Source organism: Triturus cristatus, chromosome 6 (genome assembly GCF_964204655.1).
Source record: "Triturus cristatus chromosome 6, aTriCri1.1, whole genome shotgun sequence".
NCBI lineage: Eukaryota > Metazoa > Chordata > Amphibia > Caudata > Salamandridae > Triturus > Triturus cristatus.
The window spans coordinates 1445876623-1445897296 of NC_140589.1; the positions used below are offsets into that span (position 1 = coordinate 1445876623).

A 20674-nucleotide genomic window follows, 5' to 3' on the forward strand; every position below is an offset into this window, starting at 1 on the left:
CAGAGTGGACCTTATGTCGCAGTAGTTACATCAGGCGTGGTCGAACCGTTTCTGTTGGATACTGGTGCGGCAAAAAGTTCAATTATGCATGCGAAACTCCCTGGCGCACCTTTGTCTGGCTTAACGAACACTTCAGTAGGTTTCTCAGGCGCCCCTGTTCACAATCCTGTTTCTAGTCCTTTATCAATTTCTGTTGGGCCATGCGAACTAGAAGCACCCCTTATCCTAACAACCGGTTGTAATGAAAATCTGCTTGGTTTAGATCTGTTGAAACGCCTGCATGCGACACTGTACTGTTCTCCTTCAGGAGTACAGCTCACATTAGGCAAAAGAGTCATCTCTCCAATGTATATGTCGATGGATAAGCTCCCACTGGAGCTGCGTTCTCTCCCTGATACTCTTTGGGCGACTGGTCCTAACGATGTAGGCCTCTTGGAAATTCCCCCTTATGTGGTAAGTCTGAAAGCGAATGTTAGATTCCCACGAATCCCCCAGTATCGGATTTCGAATGAAGGTGAACGTGCACTCTTGCTGATTGTGAAAGACTTAATACAGAAAGATGTGATAGAGGAAACTAGAGGAAATGTCTGCAATAGTCCTGTTCTGCCGATTTTAAAACGCACTGACCCGTCTAAACCTCCAATCTACAGATTTGTGATTGACCTCTGAGAAGTTAACAAAATAGTGATTCCGCAGTTTCCTGTGGTACCAGATATCACTGCATTATTGACATTGATTCCTGCCTCAGCCTCATGGTTTACAGTGATCGACTTGAAGAATGCCTTCTTCAGCATTCCGATAGCCGAGGAAAGTAGAGACATTTTTGGTTTCTCCTTAGGAGGTCGCAGTTTCAGATTCAAACGCGCTCCACAAGGTTATTGTGAGAGCCCTTCAATTTACAGCCAAGCATTGAAGAGTCAATTAGATGCTCTTGTACTTCCTCCTGGTGTTGCTCTGATCCAATACGTAGACGATCTTTTATTGGCTGCTGATGACAAGGAAACTTGCAAAATAGCTACAATTTCTTTATTACGTCATTTGTCAGACTTGCATCACAAGGTTTCACCTTCTAAACTGCAATATTGTTGCCAAGAAGTGACCTACTTAGGTCATCTTTTGTCAAAGGAGGGAAGAAGGTTGACCCCAGAGAGAATCAAAGCAATTTCGCAGATGACTGTACCAAGCACACAGAGAGAAGTACGTGCGTTTTTGGGTATTACATCATACTGCAGGCAATGGATCCCAAATTTTTCTCTCATGGCGAAACCATTGGTAGCCCTGACTGGAAAAGGTGTTCCGAGCCCTTTGCCATGGTCTGATGAATGTCAACAGAGCTTCTCCGACTTACGTGATGCGCTGTGTTCAGCTCCTGTGTTAGGTACTCCTGACTACAGTAAGCCGTTTACTTTATATGTCCATGAAAGAGAAGGTTGCGCGTTGAGTGTATTAACGCAACAATTTGGTGACAAACAGCGGCCTTGTGCATATTTCTCATCCACATTAGATCCGGTAGCCAGAGCGTTGCCAAGTTGTCTGAGAGCTACAGCAGCAGCTGCAGTGTCTATTCGACAGTCTGCTGGACTAGTCATGAACAACATGTTAGTAGTCATGGTTCCACATGCTGTGGATACACTCATGAATCGAACAAAAACTCAGCACCTCACCAGTGCTAGACTATCAGGCTATGAGCTGACACTTTTGGCAAGTCACATTCAGATCAAGCGATGCAACATATTGAATCCAGCAACGCTGTTGCCGACTACTCTGGAGTCGAGTGATTCAGAGCCCCATGATTGTTGTTTCAGAACTGAGGAAGAGACAAAAGGTCGGATTGATTTAAAAGATACTCCGTTACTAGATCCAGATGGTACTTTGTATGTCGATGGATCGTGTTTCAAACTACAGAATGGTGATGTGACGACCGCGTATGCAGTTACGACTTTGAGTACGATTGTTGAGACCGCAAGAGTAAGTCAGAATTCTGCCCAAGCTGCAGAATTAATTGCATTAACAAGAGCGTGTGTTTTAGCTGAGGGAAAGAGAGTGAATGTGTTTACTGATAGCCAATACGCCTTCGGCGTAGCACATAGTTTTGGACGACTGTGGAAAGAAAGAGGTTTTCTCACGTCCCATGGGACTAAGATCCAACATGGACAGTTAGTCAGCGATCTATTGGAATCTCTGACCCTACCGAATGAAGTTGCGATTGTGGAGTGCAGTGCACATCGAAAGATTACGGATGATGTTGGCCGTGGGAATGCGTTCGCCGATGAGGTCGCCAAAGAAACGGCCAAGAACATGACGAGCCGAATGTACGTTGCAACGTCTGCAAGATGGATTGCTGAATCAGGGATGTGTGAGAATACGATTGAAAGTGTGAAAGCAATCCAGAATGAAGCAACTGAACATGAGAAGAATGAATGGAAGGAGAAAACGGGTAAAATGGATTCAAGTGGATGTTGGGTTGATTTGTCTGAGCAGCAGCGTTGGATGTTACCTGATGCGTATGTGCTCGCAGTAGTCACGATGGCGCATGGAGCGGCGCACATCAGTTCGAAAGGGATCTGTAAAATGTTAGCTCCAGTATGGAAGAATGATGGAATTACTAAGTGTGCGGAAAGAGTGGTGAAAAACTGCATGATATGCCTGATGCATAATCCTGGCAAGGGAACCCCAACCCCAACTGGTCATTTTGCTCCCCCTTCTTGTCCCTTTGAAGTGATTCAGTTGGATTTTATCCACATGGACAGGTGTAACAATCTTAAATATGTCCTAGTGGTAGTCTGTGCCTTTTCAAGATGGATTGAGGCATATCCATTAAAGGATAACCCTGCTATGTCCACTGCCAAAATCGTCCTCAAAGAATACTTCCCCAGGTATGGTATGCCACGGATTGTTTGGTCGGACAATGGAAGTGAGTTTGTAGGGAAAGTCATGAAGAGTGTGTGTACGGGTCTGGGTATCACCCAGAAATTCCACAGTGCGAATCACCCACAGTCAGCAGGTTTGGTTGAAGGGTACAATGGTACCCTGAAGCTGAAACTTGCTAAAATTCAAGCTTCCACTGGTCTATCTTGGCCAGATGCACTGCCTTTAGCTCTACTGTCCACCAGAGCGACTGTACACTCTCGAGTAGGGCTTAGCCCATATGAGATTGTGTTCGGTCGCCCTGCTAATGTTTGGGGAGTCCCTAGGTCAAAGGAATTCAAACAGATTGAATATCCAATGTTGATTGAATATCTTTATGGAAAGAAAAACAAAGAAGGGAGTGGAGAGGTACCACTCAACGAGTGGTGGAGGTGGATACTTCCTCCCAGTAAAGCGTACATAAACAAAGGGATCCACCCGCAGGTACAGTAAATCAAGAGTCTCCCGTTTATACAATATGTATCCCACGGTCGTGGAGAATACACATCAGTTGTTAAAATACCCCTCACACACCAAAAGGGCCCTTGGTGTCATGCTTCATCATAGGGGTCTTCCCGCCCCTCTACGGGACGGGGCGTGCTACAACCTACGTATACGTGGGAGCACTGTTCTTAATGAGACTACTATGTGTAGTGCAGGGGTGTGCAAGGAAGGGTCAGGAGTGGATGGAGAGTGATTTAAAAAATACCTGGCTCTCTGGACTAGGAAAATTTATTCTGCCGTCTAAGCTGGTATTAGTAAAAAGGTGGGGGGGAGGAGGGTGTATGCCTCAATGAGCTAGGCCTCCTGGTGTCGACATGTTTCGAAGCTTCCCCATGCTTCTTCGTCAGGACCTTAAGGATCCCTTCCTACGACGCACTGTGATGTGTTAAAAATAATGAGTGAAAAAAATCAGAATGGAAGTAAATAGCCTCCAAAAGTTGGTAATGCCCCAATGGGTCTTAGATACTCCTATTAACTTGCTGCAAAAAGAACAGTATCCTCATGAGCTCAAATACCGAGTGGTAGGAGTGCCAAATAGGCTGCGCCTCCTAGGATCAATGTCCTGCCCGAATAACCACCCCGGTCTTTATGACCTGACTGCTAAACTAAGCCTTATTCATCAACAGGTATTCGAATCCTTGCCTAAACTGCCAGAGAGTCCAGGCCACACGTTGAAACCAGGTGACCAAGTGGTGGTGCGGAATTTTGAGCGAACCCGGAACCTCCAGCCAAGATTCGTGGGCCCGTTCCAGGTGCTCCTAACAACGAGAACTGCTGTACGCCTAGCTGGAAGGAAGAATTGGGTGCACGCTAGCCATACGAAGCGTGTCCCTCTCCCACTCCCCTATGACTACTGGGTTAGACAGAGATTTGGTGTATCCGAGACAGAACCTGTTCCTAGGCTCATCCCTTTCAGTGATGCAGAGTACATAACGGACCCACGAACTGAAACGCAGAACTCTGACACCTCAGCAGGAACCGCTCCTTTGAACTTTGGATAGAGTGTTGCACAAAGTGAACATTTGTCACCTGTGGAGTCGAACATTTCTGCACCTGTAGACCAGCTATTCCAAGATCAGACAAGACCCGGGAAGTACAGATATAATCTACGTTCTCATGCTATGAACTAATGACATTGCATAATTACCTTTCTGTTTGAAAACTGTTTTGATCTTATTGCATTCCATTCAGTCAGGAAGTTTGCTCTAAATTTTTATCTTTTTGTTTTTGTTGTTCTCTCACCTTGCCGTCTGGGTTACCGTAGGGTCGTAACGTGTGCCTTGTTTTAATTTGCAGGGAACCAGACACAAGGTCGGTTTCTTCTGTTTACTTTGGGAACTCCCAGGGTAGACAGAGGCAATTTTTTAACAGGTACAAACCATCCGTTGCGAACGGTTGTAGAAGATGGAGCTTCCTGAACTGCGACGGGTTAACGTCATGAATGTGCACAAGACAAAACTATATGACATGTTGTATAGCAAATGTTTTCTAATGCAATGTGCTCTGACACTTCTGATTGTTTTAATAACTTTGGTAGGCGGAATTATTTTTGGTATTCAGTTGATCTTTACACCTGTTACATCTACAGTATCTCCCCATGTTCCCGTTTCTCCGACTGTTGTTTCTCTTCATTCTTTCCATCCTTTTCCTGCCCACGAGCAAGCTCGACGCTCTGAGTTTATAAATAACACTTTCATTCAGCTCTTGCACCAACATCAACTAGTGGTTAACACAACAAACTGCTGGGTGTGTGGCTTGATACCACATACCATGGACAAGGGCATCCCTTATCTGGTTCTGCCCTTTAGTTATAATGGATCATTCTGGGCATTTCAGACCATGTTCGCTTATGCCCTAGAGACCTATCCTCCACGACCTCCGCGTTCCACTAGGTATAACTCCGCTAATAGAGCCTTGGTAAAAGGAATCACTGACATGGTTAGAGACGTCAATAACACTCCGTTCATTCCCAAGGATGAATTGCGAGTTTACATGGGTTGGAATGTTACGGAATATGGCATTACTTTGGGTGAGAACAAACGTAAAAGCTCGACTCCGATCTGGGTCGTACCCCACCAAGGTCAGGTCTGTTTGCAAGGAAATGGGAAAAATCCGAAAGCTCGACTAGGGAAGAGTGACTGTATCGAAACATACGTTTTCCCGTCACAGTCTTCCCCTGCATTTTTAGCTGCTAAGGGCACCTATTTTGTTTGCAAAGACAGAGCATACACATGGCTGCCTGCTGACTTCTCAGGCTCATGTTATATCGCTCAACTGTTACCTCCGACATACACTGCTGAACCGGACTATCACAAAACTAGAGTTGTGAGAGGTGTTTTCAGTAAAGAAGATACTGCTGGCCAAGAAGCAGGAGACTTCTTCAAAGGTTTCCTTCCATTCTGGGGGCCTATGGCCAACAGTAGAAACTTACGTCAACTAACACGGGTAGTTGAATCCACTATCACCGAAACTGCGGGTGCCCTTAGTAACCTGACAGCTGAGCTTCAAGCGGATCGCCTCATGACGTTACAGAACCGTATGGTCCTTGATGTGTTACTTGCAGATCGAGGTGGGGTATGTAAGATGATCCAATCGAGTTGCTGTGTTTTTATCCCAGATAATGCGCCAACGGTATACAAGGCCATCTCTAAGTTACACAAAATCTCTGACTCTATTCATATAGAGGAAGGTGACTGGTCATTAATGGGATGGTTCTGGAGTCTGTTATCTGCGTGGGGATGGAAGGTTCTAATAGTCACTGGTGTTGCGTTGGTATTTTTATTTTCGTGCTGTCTCATTGTTCAGTGTGGTCCTGCCTTATGTAGCCTTTGTGCTTCGACATGCGTAAGAAGACCACCTGTTTTTAGAGATACGCCACGGGATAGAGTAATGCTTCAACAACATATCAGTGACCTGATGAACATAGAAATGGACTCTGACATAGAGTAAGTTATTGCCTATGTAAGGGCAAAAGGACGGTCTGAGGTTCTGTAGCGATCCGAACCCGTGTATTCGGTATCGTAGTACTGACACGATTTTGGTACCAATGAACCGTAAATGATCCATTATATGCATGACAGTGTTTTCGCTACGCAACTAGCATGAATTCACTGAAAAATAGGGCATTCTGTTGTTAAGTCATGGCATCCATTTTAGTTACCGCATCCATTTTGTTTTTTGCCCTCACATAGTCAATGAACGGGCAATGACCCCGGCAGAATCACCTTGTTAAGGACACGTAAGCTCGAGCCCCGAGAAAGGCTGACGCTGCATGACTAGGCAGAATCAAGCTGCCTCCCTTGCCTGAGGCCAGTCCTGCTATACTGGTTCTCGTGTCCATTGTCCTGACTGAAAGGCCGAAGACGGTAGCCATGCCCGTTTATGATCCATAAACACCTCTTATCCTACTTTTCAATCCTTTGCACCTGGCTCTGCTCCTCTCCTTCTGGGCTTTTACAATGGGGAGGTTACGATTTTTATGATGGGGAGGATCGGGCAAAGAATGGAAAACTGACAAGGGGACCTGATCGAATAACGAAAACCTACGACTAATTATTGTTTGATGTCTATTTACTGTTTGTTTGGGATACCGGGTTGGGCATGAGAAATATTTGTGTAATGTTGCCTAAAGACATTTTTCGTGTATTTAAGGAACAACCCACTTAATGCAATTTGAACAGTCTCGTAGATTCTGCCTCTGTGTGGTTCCTATGACTTCTGTGTCCCTGCAGTGAATAAATCTTGGTCTCTGACGCCACCATCGACAAACCCGCGTCTCTGTTTATTTGTGCACCGAGACAGGAAGGAACTCAGGGGTCTTCGGGTGTTGTTTCCCTGACACCTCTGGACTCTTAAAAGTCCAGAACCTCAGGGTGAGTCGCTCCTGCGGCTCTGATTTGTCTGCCACTGGTCTCTTTCATGCAGTGTGCCTGTCGGTTCTGTTCTTCCACGGTGCTTGGATGTTGTGGTGTACATGTTGTCCTCTGCAGTCGGTCAGGGTGCATCCGTGGTACTCCGCTGTTGATGTATTTTGTTCTGTGGCATTTTCCGTATGCTGTTCTTGTGCTTTTTCCTGCATTATGCGTGAGTATTGCTGCCCTCGTGCTAGTTGTCACTGTTTTCTTATCGCGCCTTGGCGCATCGCAGGATTTTTCGCATTGTGGTTTGTGTTTTTATCTCCGTCGAGGTGGTTGTATCGCGAGCATTGGCTGCGGTTTCGGCAAACTGTCGCATGGGGCCACCTTGTTGTGAATTCCACGTTGACACAGGGTTATTTTCCCGCGATAGGCTGCGGCGTTGAGTGTTGCATTAAGCTACTCTTGCGGTAGTTATCACACATTCTTGTGAATATGCCCACTAGTTTTTTTCTCTATGGTTTGTAGCATCCTCCCCAGCCTGGGCACCCACCAATGACTACACCAGACATTGAGCTTACTATTACACATCTTTATTCGTATGCATGTAACTGCGAACTCAAGATTTTAAAACAAGTTTTCATTGCATTCTGCTCTGACTTCTACATCTCTACTCTACAGAGTCCTTTCAGAGTGTGCAAATTGGCCTTCACAGCCACAATTATGGTTAATGTTGCAAGAGTAAGGCATCTCACAACCCTCTGGTACACTATGGACTTTGTGTAGGATGCCCTCTGGTACACTATGGACTTTGTGTAGGATGCCCTCTGGTACACTGTGGACTTTGTGTAGGATGCATAAGTTAGGATTGCTTCTTTCAAATAAATATTGAGCTATAATTCAAGAACTGGTGACCTGTCTCATCTTCCTTTTCACTGCAAGTCGATAGGCCCTTTCAGGTCTAGAGTCTCTAGGGAGATATTTTATGACTTGAGAAAAATATACATTTCAATGTTCAAAACTGGTTACTACTGGATCTCCTCTTAACAAAAACAGTGAAAACAGTTATAAACAATAGGAAACTTTCATAAAACTAAGACTAAGCTGTTATTTGTCAGGAAAAATAAACAATTATTGCAGATCTCCATCTGTCCTCTATCTTTAGCTTCTCCACCTTCTGTCTCATCTAAGGCACAAGACTTCTTGCTTTCTTGCACCGTAACTGGCAGAGACTTTTCTCCACCTCATACCTCAGTCTTCACATGCAAAGGTCATCTCAGCGTGTGTGCTTTCCGAAATTGACTACTGTAAATGCATGTAAGTGGGCATCCTAGAAATCATGCTAATGTTGCTTTTCTGAAAGTCCCTGGGCTAAGAAAATTCCATCATGTGACACAAGTAAGGCAAATGCTACACTGGTTGCCTGTAATGCAAGCTTCTTTTCAAAGTAGCCTGCCATTGGCACACAATCTGCCATGGCACAGACCATGCAATCCGCTATGCAATTATTGCATCAAGACTAGATTCACTAAGTACTCCACTGAGTTGAACTTGTGTTGTGATTCTTCCGTGTTGCTGTATGTATTCTTGATTGGGATGCCGTTTGTGGAGGGGACTTCTCTCAGATACCTGGGTCCAAAATTGTGGAATGGATTGCTAATCCAATTCTGCAACATACACAGTCTCTTGGCTTATTGAAAGCCTTATAATAATCACCTTAGTTTTACAGAATGACCTAATGTTTCTGTTGTGGCGTGATCTGTTTTAGCGATGCTAGGAATGCCGTTTGTACCACTAAGATGTTTTATGCCCTGTATAAATAATCAATAATAATTATATTGTGGATCATCCGTGTAGAAGGGTTACCACTGTATATTGATATGTGTGTTACGTAAGTCTGGCAGTATTATGCAACATTGTTATGCATGACCTATTGTTGGAGTCATATAACTCCATTACAGTTACAACCCTTTGATGTCTACTAATTCCCAGATGACCCTCTTTACAAATAATATTTTAAAAATGTTCAAGGGAAATGTGGCAGCGGAATTTTAATTTTTAGATGCGCTGTGCACATGGGAATAAAAATCTAAAGAGTGAAATCAGAAATGGATTAACTTTACTGGATGTGTTCCTTTTAGAATATATGCTTTTTATACTGTATCCATTCACTGGATGAATTACCACTATTTTACTATAAAACACATACGCATTTACTGGCCTTTACCAAATAGACTTCCAAGGTAGCTCTAAGACAACCGTCTGAACATAGCAAAGATGTGTGAACGACCCCAGTAACCCTCCATCTGTGCTTATGATGCCCTGGTTTTACCGACATCTAAATCAGGAGTGGACCGTGCAGGTAAAAGCGGTGGTGCGGTGGGGCAGGTTAAAGGGGGGGACTCGACATAGGACGACGAGGGAAAATTTATAATCTATTTAATTTTCCCTCATCGTCTGTCGAGTTCCTCCACACCCGCCCCACCACCCCACTGCTCTTACCTGCACGGGCCGCTCCTGCTCTAAATCTTTTTTGAGTTTAAAGAAAGTTTATTGAAAATAAGCAATAGATACATCAATAATACAATCTAGCATATAGAAGTAATATCAATAGAAAATAAACTATATATACTAAGGAGAGAGAAAAAGAAAAGAGGGGAGAAGAAGGGGAGGAAGGAGAGAAAAAGAAAAATATATGTAAGTCCTATAACAATACCATAGAACAGTATTATACACCAAGTATAACAGGTACATTGTAATGAACTCATTACCACGAATTCACTTATATATTGAGAGTATATATAAAATAGAACAACATTTAAGTTACCTTAATGGAATTAAACTTAATTTAAGGAGGCTTGGAAACTTCTTCTATGGCAGGAACATGGGATGGCAATGATTGAGCAGATAAATCTAAAAAAACGGTAACAGGAAGCCATAACAAGTCACGTTTAATAGCCAGAGTAATCGGGTAAACATAAGCTCTATCTAACCTATGATTATAACAAACGCCATACCACCAGGCTTGAAAAGAGACATTAGAAGCATTTTTCCACGACTTAGTGATCTGTTGAAAGGCAACAGCAATGAGTAAGTCAATAATAAGAGTATTAAGGGAAGTGGATGAAGGCCAAACTTCCGCAACACTACCTAGAAAAATGTGAGAGAAAGAAAAGGGGATTTGTGTGTGAAATATTTTGTTAATTTGCTGCCAAACTTTAATCCAAAATTGATGAATGACTGGGCAAGTAAACAACATATGCTTAAGGTCTGCAACAGGAGCTGGGCATGACCAACAAGCAGAGGGAGAGATAGGGTTAATCTGATGTAATTTGGCTGGAGTAATTAATAGTCTATTGTATATAAAAAATAATGTTTGTGTAGTATTTGCTGCCCTAGAAGATTTCCTTATCTTAATCCAGATGTTATCCCATACTGACGTGGAAAAGGAAGTGCTTAAGTCGGATTCCCAATTAGTTTCAACTGCAGATTTGTCTCGAGTCTGATTAGTATGTCTCAATTTATTGTAAATTTGAGAGGCTGAGGGGTTCGATTTCAAGAATGAAATCGTAACACGAGAAGAAATGATCTGTGTGGAGGAAGCCGGAAGCTTATCATAGGAACTTTGGGCAGCTGAGGTCAGTAATTTATATTTAGAAAGAAATGAGGAGGGAAGAGAGAAGCGTTGTTGCAATATACGGAAAGGAATGCAAGTATCGCCTATGAAAAGTTGATGAGTCCATTTAAGACCAAGATTGAACCATTCTTTCCAAAAAAGGGTCCGATTTTTGATCTTAATACGAGTATTATACCAAATTGGTGATTGTAAGAAATGGGTACGGTCATCGAAACCATCCAGCATAAGAGGATGAAGAGTTTTACGAATATGTTTAAGAATAGGAAGGGAGAATTTCTGAGGAGTATTCGATATGGATAAAAAATCATCAAATGAGAGAGGGTAAATGAAAGAGGATTCAATATCTACCCACAGAGGCAATGATAACAAATCAGTCGTATTTTGAGATAGTAGGGCCTGATCTAAATCTTTGATGAGTAAGTCTTGCCTGTTGATCTCCTGTGAGGGTGGGAAGCCTTTTGAAGTTTTATAGGTGTAGTAACTCACCTAGAAAGTGATCTGCTCTCAAGGTTTAGCCTCTGCACTCTTTGATAAGGCGTGAGTCACCCCTGAGAGTTACCTTACCAGAAGTCATCTCTCACAGGCTCTTCGTGACATCCTATTCTGGTCAGGTAACGTGGGATATGGAACACCTGAGGTACTGCAGGATATGGTTATTAGGTACCGACTAAAATGATTCTATCTTGAGCCATTGAAAAACATTGCTGGTTCTTCTCACCGTGTAGAAGACTTTGGAAGAAAACTTGGAAATGTGCTTTTATTTCTCACTACTGGACTAGGAAAAGCTAGCCTCTTGATTTTAAGTTGCAGGTGCAGTGGATTCACAGTTCCACTCTCGTGCCTACAGCCTTTTGTTTCAGACCCAGAACTTCAAGCCTGAACTGCATGTATCTGCCTAGTAGATGAGAAATCTGAACCCTAAAATAAAAGTCCTGTCGAACTGACAAGTTCTGAGCTTGCTGACTTGACTATTGTGATCTTACAGAGTTGTACCCAAGCAGAATGAGTTTGCTTTACCACTTGAAAAAAAACTTTCACTGTTGCTCAGAATCATCAGAGGACCAAAAGACTGCAAACACCAAAATGATGCAAATTGTCCCCAAAATAAAAGGTGCCTCTACCATCTCAGAGAAAGTTTAGGTTTGCAAAAAACATCCAGTGTAAGTTAGCACTAGGGGACTCGTATCCATAAAGATATGGGTTGTCCATCTGCGGACGTCTTTTAACGCTCACTAGGCTGATCCATCTAGAAAACAGGTGTGGCCCTCAGTATCTGCAGTCTCTGGTCTGCCCCTATATGCCTTCTCGCTGCCTTCGCTCGTCTACTCAAGGGAAATTTACTGTGCCTAGAGTCAAACTATCTCGGATGAGCGGACGATCGTTTTCACACCTCGCTCCTTCCCTATGGAACTCACTTCCCACCTCAATTCGGAACGAAACGTGTTTGTCCAATTCCGCAAATCCTTAAAAAACTGGCTTTTCAACCAATAATCATTAAGCTGCTACCTATTCCTTGGACTGGCCTGCGCCGGGAAACCCTTTTTGGGTAGCTGTTGCGCCTTACAAATTTAATTATTAATAATAATAATAGACAACAAAGTAAGAAGGTAAAAGTTCTGAAAAATGTCAGATGTCAGATTGTGTGAACCATCACTTGATGCCTAGTTCCTGCTGAAAATCCCAAAAGAGAATTGAGTACGTTTTTGGAGATGTGTCCCTACTACAACAACCTCCGTGTAAACAGTGATTCCCATTGTTTCTTTCCCTTCAGTTGTTTCATATGGCAGCAGGGTGGCTCAGGCCTGTTGACAATGCAATGCGCCAGACCGAATGAGTTAGAATTCCGACAAGGCAGACTATTCAGGGTTTGGCTGCGCTCCTGACCCCTAGTATGTGAAAATCATGGTTCACCCACATCATTTAGTGTCGGTGACACCTCTGGGTCAACAATCCATCAAAGGACGCCCCCAGTTGAAAGTGGGATAGTCTGGAGTGATGTTCCCTGCGCTGCTCTGCAATGCAAGCTGGGCAAGGCAAACAAACAGTGGCCCAGACGTGCAGAAAGGGCCAAACAAACATAGTGCCCACTAAGGATATATGTGTGCCTTCGGTATATCTGACACACCAGTGAGAGCACTGAAGGCACAAAGAGCCTGGTCAGGCAGGCAGTGATCCTTAGGTATGGGTGGGCAGTCCTCGGTCAGGGGAATGGATGGTACTGCCTCCTCCAACCTGATGGCTGCCTGGCAACCTGCCCACCAAAATGACCCTTTAACCCTTTTATCTTTCCTTAGGTCGGTAAATTGAGTATCATAAATTGTGTACATTTAACATCTATCATTTACAGTGCTTAGAAAAGACAGATGTGAGCAATACAGTGCTCTATAAAACACAAGTCATTATTACTATTATTTATGGGAATACAGGAACATATTTTAATATTTTACTTCATATTTTCCATTCAGTAAATTCATTTATGTTCTTTTAATACAATTTGATTTGCGGATTTAGGTCCGTATCTCTTACTCGTATTACTAGATGATGTCATGTAGCTTCCCTCAGCCTTTATCTAACTCTGTAAGGTAGTCTTTGTGGTGGGCCAAGCTACTAAAGGTGGCCCACAGTGCACCTTTATCAGGAAAGACTAGTTTTCCGCGTGCCTGGCTCCCCAGACCAGATGGTTAGAAAGCATGGTAACATAGCAGGATATTAAATCTCCCATCCCATCAACCTAGCACATTGAATTCGTACATTCTACAGCTGAAAGCCAAAATATGTTCTCTATGCAGCACACTACTTCTCCTTCGAACTATGTTCATCCTATGTAAAATAAATGCAAGAATGTTTGGCAATCCTTGATGCACAACCAGCATAATGAACATGAATAGCTCATACCTATGGCGCTCTGAAACCCAGTCACGGACCCACTCAGACACTCACACACCCAATCAGACACCCACAAAGACACTCACTCACCCGCTCACAGACACACTCAGACACTCATGCACCCACTCATACACCCAGCGAAACACTTATGTTGCCACTACCAGACCCAATCAGACACTCTCACCGAAGAAGCTTAGAAAATGAGTTTCTCTGTACAGGGTCAGTTCTAAGACACTGCATTACTAGACAGCTATGTATGATTTATGATTCCTCCAGAAGGAAGCTGCCAGATTGATGCTATAATGTGCATTTTAGGGCTCATTCAAGGGCGAGCAGGTGGCAAAATGTTGCTTTGCCTAAGGAGACAAGAGTCATTGCAAGGGTCCTGCTTCAGTCTCATTCCCTTCACATTATTTAATAAGCCATTGTGTTCTACGTGTGAGTTATTTGCGTTAATCACATCACAATTAATCCTATTCGTTCCATATAATCAGCAGCCAATTTAATTAACAGTGCAACCCGCACTCCTGCAGACAAAACCTGTTTTGAAACAGCAATTTAAAATCTAAAGAAAATGTGCTCACTAAAATCCTAACCACTTTCAAACAAGTATAACCTACATCTTTTTTTACTTTTACAACACATATAAAAAAATTCTATAGAATGTTCAACCAACTGGTTTCAGTCACCAATTTTATGGACAAAATTACCTTGAGGTCTTACTAAACCGTACATTAAAAACATAAGTTCTTGTGAGTAACAACCACATAATAGCATGGTTTGGTTGTCCTAACAATAAAGCTTCCGACATTCAACCTCACTTTCCTTTAATATCAGGTGTCAACTTACATAAAGTTAGGTCATTTTTTACATGTAATATAAAATTATAGCAGGAAATGTGTATTATCTTCCAAAATTTATCATATGAGGATTCTGGTGACATTTAGAAAGCAGCTTCATTCTTTATTACCAAGTCTTCACGACTCCTCAATGGCACTGAGGTATCTAAATACAGATACCCTATTGGTATCCTTTTAAACTGGCTGGTACCTGCTCATATAATTCAATCGTTTATTCCACATGTTGTGTTGTTACAAATTACGTAATCAGTTGTTGCTAACTTCACGTCATCTGATAACGCAGCAGAGTATACACAATGTGAACTATATTGTGCTGTAAACAAGCAGGGAACAGACATGTAAATTAAGACTGTCTACAAAGTTTCAACAAAACTACAAAGGTGTTTCATTATCTATTACCAGTAGACTAATGACTGATGAGAGGTAGTTTTCTCACTAAGCCGCAAGCGTGTACGAGTGAGTGTAATTCAACAACAGCACTTAGGGTCGGTCTGATGTATGTGTCTGATGGTAATGTAATTTCCGCTAATTTCTGGTGTCGTGGTCAATCCACCCCCTGCAGTAGGACCGCCGGCGGAATTCATGCTGCCATGCTGTAGTATGTTAGTAAGAATTCTGCTTAAACTTTGTCCTGGCAGCAATGACAAGCGTTTGTAATACTGCGCCTCGTGCCACTCTTCTGTCGTCCATTTAGTGTGGTAATAGTGGATTTTCTGCATCGCATGGGAATCGGTGGATTTTATATTACACCCCACCGCTCAATCCGACGTGTTTTTTTTTTTTAAATTATAGGACATTCGATAAACATGTAACATACCACATTACTGCTGTTTCTTGATACAACCCGTTTATTGATGTTATATAAAAGCACATAAATCATGGTGAGTACTATGTGCTTCTGTGTATCTTTAAAAATCATGAAATCCAAACCCTTTTCAGGCACTTCCAAAATCAATAGCCACATACTAAATAAAATATCATAATTTTTAGAGAGAACCGCGCTCATCCAGATGTAACGATTTTGCTTAAAACATATCTTTAAATTACATTTGTTCTCTTGCAAAACATTTCGAAGGCTGCTCTCTCAGGTTGCTTTCGTTCTCCAAGCAGGCAGGTTCTTCCCGCGCACATTTTCTCGTGCTTCACTGAAAGAATGTGGTGTGGCATCCAGCCCTCACTCCGGGGCTTTTTTGTGCCTTTCATCCTTTGAAGTGAAGCGAACAATGGCGGCATCTGAAGTGCTTCAGGGAGGGTGAGCAAGGAGAGAGGCCCGAGGTTCAGGTGGCAACGGAGGACTAAAGTGAGGGGAAAGGCTAGAGAAACAACAGATGGCAGGGTGAAGGAGGTGAGATCCGCGGATATGCGCTTTATCCCGCATGACTGACATCAGAGCCATAACTCACATCCGCAAGTTTTTGACCCAGGCTCGGTGTCATCACCAGTTGTCAAATTATTAATCCTACCGAATGAAAAAGATCACTCATCGCGAGCTGGTGAGATATACACGATTGTTAAAGGTATGCCAGAAGTGTTAATCCTGTAAGATTACTGCACAGCGCAGACCTGTTTTTTGTAGGACTTTTTGTTCTACCTCTGTATGAAGAGGATTATGACACTTTTTTTAAACTAAAGCTTGCTTTGTGTGTATGTGTGCTCAAAACAACATCTGTGGTTACAAAGAGTCAACTCACCATTCATGCCCTCGAGAAACCAAGCTGAAAGAAAAACAAACATGACTCATCTTTATTAATGCATTGGCTAATTATAAATGGAAGCCGCCCACAAGCCTAGTTTGGATCTGAACGGTGAGTGAATGTTGTGTCATGAGGAGGATATTAGGACCCTGCAGGCCCAATTCTCCCAGGCCACTGGACACCCCTTCCTCTTCCTAGGGCTAATAGGAAATGTGTATGAGAGCGGGACAGTCTAGGGTATGGCAGCACAAGACCTTCCTGGATAGTGGAGAAGTGTGGCTCACTGGTTAGAGTAGGCAGACCTGGAAGCAGAGGTCAGCCCGGGACCAGGGTTCAATTCCCGGCTCGGCTGGGTCTTGAGTCCATAAATTGTCCATGGACTCGATAATTCTCGCTCCAGTGCATACTTGATTCATGGGTTCACACTCTGCGACTCTGGGCAATAGCTTGCTTAATCTCCACAATGGCCCCTCGTGGCGGGATGCCTGGCTTTCACCTTGTGGATGTCCTGCTGGGTTATCTCACAGGGGAATACCAGGACGGGTTCCCTAAGCAAGCGCTTAGAGACCGGTTGGTGATTTGCGCTATATAAATATCTGTACATTTACATAGAGGCAAGTTCCCCCAGACCTATAAGAACAATGCAACATAGGCAGCTCTCAAATAAAGCTCAGATGAGAATCATACCTTGTGTCCCTGTGATCTTTGCATCCACCAATCCATAATGCTATATTTGAGTTATTGCACGCTTAAATGCTCTTAGGTGTGTGTATGGAGACTACTCAACAATGTCTCCATATCTGGAAAACTTACAGTGACTGACAGTGCCTAGTGATTCTGAGCCCAGGTTCTAGTCCTGTAGCTCGAGGTCCAAGTTGACTCTCAATGGTGGCTACTGATTTTGAACTCCGGTTTTAGTCCTGCTGTTGGAGGTCCACCATGGTGGCTCTCAACATTGGTTATGGATTCTGGGCACAGTCTCTACTCATGGTGCTCTAGGTCCATAGTGGTTCACAACAGTGGGTACTGGTTCTGATCTCAGGCTCCAGTGTTGCCACTCTATATCCGTAGTGGCTCTCAAGAGTGGCTACTGATTCTGAGCACGAGCTCTAGTTTAGATAACAGTGCCTTTCTCAGTTTGGTATCTTGGAACCATGGAAAACCCTGCTGTAATTCTGCCATATCCACTGTTGTGAGGTGCAGTACCTGGAATGGAAAAGTAATCCAACACCCAGTAAATACCGTATTAGGCGGGTGTGGCATTACCTCCCAAAATAATATGATCATTTGGATGCTTTTATGGAAATCTCAACTGATGGGCAAAGTGCGAAGGCAGCACTTTCAAATGAAAAATACTTTTTCCCTCTCGGTTGCCAAATTTCTTTATTTGTTTGTAGGAAAAAACTGAACAGTATGATACATTTGAATTGGTGTTGATTGCAATGCAGAAAGAAAAAACCTATTGAAAAACAGATTCATACCTCATAATAGTCTATGAAATGTGTAATTTAATTGACTCTTTTATTTCGATTTATTGAATCATTTGAATTGTCCATATACATTTAAGTGTCTGATGCAAATCTTTAGGTGAGATGTAACACGTGCGTTACAACATGGTTATTGATGTTTTACAGTTCTTTCTGGCTGCACGTGGCATAATCATCTTTAACGTAGCCACGTTGTCTGGGGATCGGCAAAAAATATTTAGTTAATTTTTGTTAAGAAGGTGCAATGAGCGATATGGATTTTAGGTACAAGCTGAGTTTCTCTCACACATTGTAGGCAGGTAAGCAGGTCGGGTCCCCAAAATGCTCTCATTTTAAAAACTTTGATAATTTTTTTTTACTTTAGATACAGAAAACTCTATGTTTTTATACAATAGTCGTGGTATACCTCTTTCAATGAACATAAAATGGAGGGTGAATATTTTTTGCACCAATTCAAATGTCAGACCACTTTTGTTGTTGCATGCAACCTTGTTTGAGTGGCTATTCCAAGCCCGTGTTTTTTTGGTTTGGAGAGTATTTCAATATATTCATAACAGGGTACGCCCCCTGACGTTTTAAGTGTGCCTGATGCTTTTGCGCTCCTAGTTTTTATTTGAATGCATGCACACCTACTTATGCAGTATTCCAGGTTTGGAATTTGAAATATTATGGACTAATAACTTGAAATGTGAAATTGGCTGCACACTATGGGTCTCATTACGATAAGACCCGGAAAGCCTCCGACCGGAGGTCAGAGGCTTTCCAAGTCTCATTTAGGGTTTCACTTTCGACCGCCCCATTATGATGCAGGCAGTCGAAAGTGAAACCAGCCGGTCATTCCGGCTAGATTCCAATGTGCTCAAGGAGCCCTTTGGCCAGTCGAAGGCCTGCCCGTAATCCCTATGGACGGTGTTTCCTCTGTAGGGATACGATGTCGGTTTCCGACAGGCTTTCCATGTCTGGCTTTCCGGCATAGAAAGCCTGTCGGAAACTGACAATGGAGGCCCCTAGCAAGCCCTATTAACCCTGCGGACTCCAGATAGGGGCTGAGGGTGCATTATGGTGCCTACCGTTAATCCCTGCACCGTGTGGCAGGCAGGTTGAGGTGCCTGCCACATGGTGCAGGGATGAACAGATTCTCCCATTTACCTAGGGGAGCTTGTGCTACGACCAGTTTACGGCTGCAGCACAAGTTCCCATAGAGAAAAGGGAGTATGCAACCGCACCATGTGCTGTCACATTGTAATGGTGCGGTTGGGACCGTTCACCAGAGTTCGGTCGGTCACTATTCCACAACAGTTTTGGGCGGTTATGTCTTCCTGGACTTTGTGTTCGCTGATGTGGAGCTTACATAACGACCCTGATTCGGTCATTGAAGTATTAGTTTTATTCTTGTCCTCATAATACAGGATGACTAATTTACAGAGACTTCCCTCTGTCCTGCACGATGGTCTCATGCACTCTTGACCTTTGCGATCCAAATGTTGACAACCAACCCTGCTTTCACTTCACTGTTATAACACCCGTACTTGAATGAATCTCTTAGATCAGCCAGGATAAGTTGTTTTTTTGTCTAGATACCAAGGTCCTTTTTACACACTTTAGTTTATTCTATTTCTATATACTTGTTGTAATTGTGTGTCCATGAGCTTCTCACTCTTCCTGTGGTTAAACCTTTTTAATTATTTTTTGCATTTCGTTTAAAATCATCTCTCTCTCTCTCTTTATATATATCCAAAGGCGGAGCACTCAGCAGGTTCCAAGTATAGATTTACTGGCCCAAACAGACACGTTTTGCCATCCTTGCCTTTATCAATGTTTGTATGGCTTGCCGATGTCACATTTCGAATTAAAATCAGCTTGCCTCTCTCCTATTGGGTGAAATCATAGAAGAAGGACTATTAGTTTGCAATGAAAAGTCTATATTAGTCTCTGCCATCTTTGTATGTAGTTGAAAACAATGCATTTTGTTGCCCCCGATATTCTATTGCCTTTGGTAGATGTTTCTTCACAATGGTTTTGGGCAAACATTAAAAATTATGATGACAGTTAGTTGCTGCACAAGTAACATCACTCAGTGACCCTCATTCGGCCATGTGTTCCCCTTCCTTTACCACCTACCCACAGACGCTCATCATCGTGATCCAAGCACCTGTCCATTTTGTAATGTCCCAATCAGTTGGCGTTGTGGCTCAGTATTGGAGTTGCTGCGGCTCTGACAGACTGCAAAAATAAGATTCACCAAATTGCCACTGGCTGCTGTCGATCTCTTCGTGAATGGGTGCCTCCATAGCGCGTGTGGCAATACGTATTTAAATTAATCACCAAAGGCGGAGCACTCAGCGGGTGCCAAGTATAGATTTACTGGCCCAAACAGACACGTTTTGGCATCCTTGCCTTTATCAATGTTTGTATGGCTTGCTAATGTCACATTTCGAATTAAAAGCAGCTTGCCTCTCCTATTGGGTGAAATCATAGAAGAAGGACTATTAGTTCACAATGAATAGTCTATATTAGTCTCTGCCATCTTTGCATGTAGTTGAAAACAATGTGTTTTGTTGCCCCTGATATTCTATTGCCTTTGGTAGGTGTTTCTCCACAATGGTTTTGGGCAAACATTAAAAATTATGATGACAGTTAGTTGCTGCACAAGTAACATCACTCAGTGACCCTCATTCCGCCGTGTGTTCCCCTTCCTTTACCACCTACCCGCAGACGCTCATTGTGATCCAAGCGCCTGTTCAAAGTGGAGCACTGCTCCTGCCATCCCATGGCAAACTGCAATGTCACCGGGGATGGGAACCCTGGATTATTGCTGGAGCTGGCCCTGGGGGCCCCACGGCCA

General features: G+C 43.2%; 1 long non-coding RNA gene across 1 annotated transcript in view; it reads left to right on the forward strand.

Annotated features, from left to right (window-relative positions):
• Positions 1 to 15993: 15993 nt before the first annotated feature.
• LOC146821519 (uncharacterized) overlaps positions 15994 to 20674 on the forward strand; it is an 87897-nt gene continuing 83216 nt past the window's right edge. The window contains exon 1 of the long non-coding RNA XR_014962733.1: positions 15994 to 16165. This is a non-coding gene — a long non-coding RNA (uncharacterized LOC146821519). The remainder of the gene's footprint in view (positions 16166 to 20674) is intronic.